The sequence below is a fragment of the Crocodylus siamensis genome, chromosome 5, assembly GCF_052110815.1.
Source record: "Crocodylus siamensis isolate JL-2025a chromosome 5, ASM5211081v1, whole genome shotgun sequence".
NCBI lineage: Eukaryota > Metazoa > Chordata > Crocodylia > Crocodylidae > Crocodylus > Crocodylus siamensis.
In genome coordinates this window covers 128,402,733-128,408,732 of record NC_143399.1, presented here as the reverse complement: position 1 = coordinate 128,408,732, position 6,000 = coordinate 128,402,733, and positions in this window count along the sequence as shown.

Sequence of the window (6,000 nt, the reverse complement as noted above, 5' to 3'; positions counted from 1 at the left end):
GATCTTGGGGAGCCCTGGATTTGCAGCTGAATAAATTTAACCTGTGGCCTAGCAAAGCTGCTGACCACAAGCCAGAATGATATATTAAAAATAACGTTGCAAATTGCTTAGGCAAGCAGTTTCCTAACAATAGGGTCATGTGTAGGATAGATGATTTACTGTGTAAGAACAACAAAATGCAGCCCACCAGCTATTGTTAGGAGATAAAGTAGAAGCACGACCTTGGAGATGGAGTCAGCAAGAAACACCAAAAGAAGCTGGGGTCAAAGTCTTGAGCATACGCTCTTAGCAAAGAGGCATGTAAATGAATGAAATGCATAGGCAATTCCATGCTAATGAGGTAAACAGTAAACAGAGGCAGAGCTTGAGATGGGAGGGAATATGGGTGGAACAAAGGAGGGCAAAGGTGGAATAAATGTTAATGAGCATAAACCAAGGTGTATAAATGTGAAAAGAACTAAAGTTCACTGCTGCTTCCCAGTTTGTTGTTTTTTTGGGAGCTCGCCTGAATAAAGCTGTTGCGAGCAATGTGTGCTGGTGTTTGCTCCCTGCTTGCTCCCTGAGCAACTGGATCCATGGGCAATTGGATCATCATCTCCCTAGTTGTTGGGCACCGTATGGAGTCAGCATCTAACACCTTCCACAAGAAATGTAGTGGAGTTCAAAAGAGGAATCTGTTTCTGGAGGCCTGTGCTTCCTTCCACATGTCCCCACGCTTGGGAAAGGAAGCATTTGATATCTTAAGAGTTTTTCCTTCATTTCATGCTATGGCGAATGAAATACTTGACTGCTTCTTGAGTCTTTTCCTAACATCCTAGGCCTGTATTGCTATTACTTGCCTATGCCAAGAAAAAATATGCAGTATGTTGGCCTATCTTGGTATTATTTTTAATGAACTGATGGAGATGCTGAGTATCAGTAACACTCATTGTTTATATTAACATAGCTCAAAGACGGTTCATTGTTGTCATCCTGTATGAGCTGCAGGTTCTATGTAAGATTTATTTTGAGTAATGTGGACCTTCATATTTGAACCATCTATAAACATTGAAACTCCATGACTCATGGGCTTTTCTGTTTTCACTCAAAGAAAAATTAATCTGGCCCATCTGCAGCTGGACTTGTTTAGACAATCTGATTGCCTTCCAGACACCAGTCATCCCTACCCTAGGGATGACAATCTTTCCACATGCTAATTAACTGAGGACAGAAAAAATCATCACAACACATTCCTCTTTTTGTGCCTGCAGCTGTAAATTCAAAATTAGGGTAATTTGTAGAGATATAGTGTTGTGAAGTGTCACAGAAGATTTGCATCTGTCAGTGCTTTTAAGGGAGTCACTGACTTTAACAATGGGCTGGCCAAAATGAATGCCACTTAAATGTTAGATTTAAGTTGAGGTTTAGTGATTTTGTGGTTTTAATGGACAGAACTAGCATAAGATTCTCTGGAAAGTATCATTCAATTCCCTAGTCCTCAACCCTCAAATTAGGAGAATGATCCTGGAGTCTAAATTAATAGTTGATATCTAGTGTCTCTGGTTACGGGCAGCTTATAAGATAATGGGCATGTGGGATATTTTCTATTCCTTACTAAACTAAGGCCATTGACAGTCAGTAGGACCATTCTTATAAATAAAGTATGTTGGCTGAGGGCAGAGGATAAATCCTTAAATGGGAGAGTCTCCTAAATTGAGTTCTTTAATCTGTGGATTATACTGTAGTACAGTGTATGAGAGAAAAGTAGCAGCTATCATTCCTAATTCAAGACTGAAAAAACACAGAGTGTTTACCTATTTAAAAACAAAGCCTACATCACTATCTGCCATGGTAGGAGTGACAGTGAAAGATGGTTATCTGAAGATCCCAGCTGTGCCAGTTTGTATCAGTTTGCCCTTGGGCAAGTGTGATGCCCCTGGACTACCCCTACAGCCTTTAACTCTACCTTCTTTGGGCAATCTCCCTTTCAACTCGCCTACCACACATTTATGTGATTATGCCTTTTAGAAAAGGAGGCTGTCCCAGGGCTCCCCAGGCCAGATCTCATACTCATGAACGAAGGTGTCACTGCTCATTACCTTAAGGGCTAATTACGTGACCTTCTTGTTTCTCCTTTTAGCCCTATGTAAGTCTCACAGATGTAACCTATCATTTGCTTGTCTTTGAGCACTAAGCCCCAATTGTCCAATCCAGTCTGTCTCTCCATTGTGGGCCTTCAGCCCCAATGTCAACTCCAGTTCATGTGGGCCTCTAAACCTGGAACAGTCTCTGCCACTGTTGAGGCCTCCAGTCCCGGTGCTTTTAACCATCCTGGCCCCTCCTGGGCTCAGGCCGCTGTATCTTGAACAATCTCACCCCTTCTTGGGCCTAGGTTTGCATTCATCACCTCCCCTGAGCTTAGGTCTCATTACCCCAACAGATTCTGCCCTTCCCAAACTATGGGTCCCTAGCCCTGCTGGTCCTTGCCCCTTGTGAGCTGTGGGTCCCTGGCCCTGGCTATTGCCCTGTGCGAGCTGCAGGTCCCTAGCGCTGCCTGCTCTCATCACTCTGTGGCTGTGACCTTGTTCCTCAGCTTTGGCCCCTACCCTTTGGGTCCTGTCCCCTGCTCCCTAGCCAGTTGAGATCTCTACCACTCCTATAGTCTCGATCCCTAAATCACTGCTTTTGCCTACCCCAGAGCAGGGGGTCAGGAGCCTTGCTACAGCCCTCCTGCTCAAGACCTCTTCCCTCCATGGCTTCCAGGTCAGATTGCCTGCCCAGCTCAGGCTGTGGGCTTACATCCTGCAAGCCCACCCCTGTTGAGTCATGTATCTCCCTTGGTTGCCTTCTGCCTCTCCTGCAGCCTGCTTCCCTCCAAGTAGCAGGGGCACCAAGTTCCTTGCTCTACCATCCTTTAGGTTTTGTATCATGTATTTATCTGGTATTTAGCACTTCAGATACAGACCTCGGTCCTAGGGTTATAAAAGAAACTCCATTTTCATTCAAAGAAAATAAGCTTCTTCCCAGTTGTTGAGTAACTATGAAAAATACAGCTTCAGAAGGTCAACAAATATATTTCAAAATCTCAGGTTTTTTAAGTCAATTTCATAAATTCTGAGGGTTGAGCCTTTTACTGAATTTCCTGGGCTTTAATTCAGACCCTTAATTTAGTTTCATAACAAGTATTAATTTAGTAGTAAGACTTCCAGATAGAGATCGTTACTGCACTGGTCTGGTTACCTCAGAGTAGACTGTAATGTTCTTTCTGCTGTTGCAAGCAAAAAATACAAATGTTTTATGTTCAGCCCTGTCACTGACTTTTGAATGCTTCTATGTGAGTGAGCAGCTATAAAGCAATGGCAGAAATGTTTTCTGCTTTTATAACTTTAAAGCATCCTCTTTATTAAGGGATGCCTGTAAAATTGTCAGTCTAGTAATAAGTTTGAATTTGGTATCTCTTGAGTATTCTCTGTTGAATAGTTTTAAAAATAATCATTTTAAGAGTGACAGATTGAGCTTACAAAAAGCACCAGAAGTTTTGTACCCGTTGAATGTGTGATTCAAATCCAGAGAGTCCAGCTGTTTAAAACAGGGCTTGCAACTGTTTTTGTCTCTATAGTTCCTAGCTCCTCAGGGATGCATTACTAAACAACTTACTGTTCCATTAACTTGGGCTTCTGTAGGATATGCTGTGGCTATATAAGCCACAAAGTCAGAAATCTCAGATTACATTTGTACATTTACTTTATTGTTTCAATGAGCAGAACATTATTTAAATGCTTCATAGCAGCAGCATAAAGATAAATCCAAATGCAAGGCCCTCTTCCCATTTGCACCAACAGGTTTGTAGAGCAGACTTTGGTTGTTGTTGTTCAGAGATGCAATGCATGGCAGCCTTATCAACATCAGATCTAAAATGGTCTTTTAACATGATCTCTTAACATGTATCTCTTACTGTAAGGGGAAAGAATGCTAAAAAGAATCCACTAGTCATTGCTTCAGTGAGACCACATGGAAAAGGAGGTGCTATTCACCTGGATAAGTGTATCAGGATCTGGTCCTAAAGTAGCTGGGCTTATTCCAGCATGGAAGTACTATTAACACTGCTTAGTTTGTAGGCGGTGTCAACAGACTATAGTGTATGGTTGTCTGATCTACAGTCTAATCCTAATTAAGTTACCAGGAGGTAAGAAGACTTTATGGAGTGTCAGCCTTGCATCTATCCATTTGAGAATATAGAGATTTTATACCTTTGTAGCCTTGTTCATTACTTGTAGAAATGCACCGTTTAACTTTTATTTAGCCACAGTTCAGCTGTGGTATAATTCCTTTGGCAATAGCTAAACCACTGAAATAAAAGTGAAGGGCATATAACATGTGTGACTTTGTTCTTGTCACAGAAGTAAATGGAGAAACATCTGTGAATGTGAGGCATATCCTTCATTAACTACACATTTTGTCCTGTTTCAGTTCATTTGATCTTTCAGTGTTCATTTGGCTTCTCTAACATCACAATTACAACAAACAACAGCTTAACTCTTTCAGTACATTTTTGTTGAAGCATCAGAAAGTATCTTATCACACTGCTAAAATAAAAAAAAAGTATTGAATAGGAGGTATTTAGTGATTTATAAAAGAGCGCAAAAAGCTGGGAGAGAGAATGGCAGGGTCAACTGAGAGAGAATTTCTGATTTTCACTAGTAGAACTGGTTGCAAAATGGATATTTTTTTTCCATGGAAAATTCTGACTGGTGAAAAAATTCAAAGCTGAAGATTTTAATTCAGCTCTCAGGTGTTGTAGTTTAGGTATGTTTTGAGTTTTGATTACATTGCATCTTTTTCATACACTGTAGTCTCCTCTGGGACTGAGCCACAGCACTGCATCCTGGGAACCTCTGGCTGAGAGGTATTATGGGAAGTGTGGTCCTGACTGGTAAACCTAGCCCATATGGGAGAAGGTTGAGCATAAGCTGCAGTTCCCATGAGGTAGACTTTCTAGGCAAGAATGCTTTCAGTGAAATCTTTTCACCTGGAAAAGAAACTTTTTACCAGCTTTCAGGTGTTTAACAAAATGAATAATTTCCACAGAAAGCTGACTCTGAAAAATTCCATTTAGTAAAAAACATAATCAAAATTCAAAGTTGGTAGGAAGTTGTGACTGCTTTGGTAAATAGACTGGGAATTCCATAAAGCTGATAAGTAATGGCTGTAAGTGAAATATGCCTATGTCTGGAGGGTCAATGCCAAACCTATTGCACTACTCAAGTACCATTTAGTTCCATGGTATAGTACTTATAGGGGGCACTCCTAAAGGCACAAATAACAACTAAGTACTTTGTTTCAGGGGAGCTGGACAGGTGTCTAACTTTGGTTGATCTGTCTCTTAAAGTTAAGTATATATGCTTTATAGGTAGAGGACTGGTACTCTCTACTTGTTTGCTAATACCAGTCAACAAGGGTTGCATGAATTAGTTGCATATTTTTTTGCTTTCTTATACATTATATCCATGAGAATACTTTGCATTCATGTAACATTCAGCAATATCTTCTGTTAAAATGTGCCAACTCAGTGCCTGAGCTGTATGAAAGTTTAGAGCCATATGAGCACGCAAAGGAGCAAAACGTGTCAAAGGTGACAAGTATTTGGAATGAATCCAACCTGATTTGTTCATGCTCTGAACTTCGTGGTTTAAAACGTACTTGGCAGCCACTAAGAAGTTTTTATAAAATTATTCATGCATCACAGAGTTCTTATTTTGCTCAGGGCAATGGCCACTTTGAACAATTTCAGCCACATTTTACATAGACAAGAGAAGGTTAACTGGGCCAGAGTCAATTCATGCCCACTAACTGACGTGAATGTATTGTTAAAAGCACTATGATGAATTTACTATATGCAGAGTTGGAATTCAGTTTTAAACCTCAGTTGATTCATTTCATGTAGATGAATAGGTATTACAAATGGTATCATTTACATGTGCAATTACTTATTGTTCTGAGAGCCATGAAAGAAGTCATATG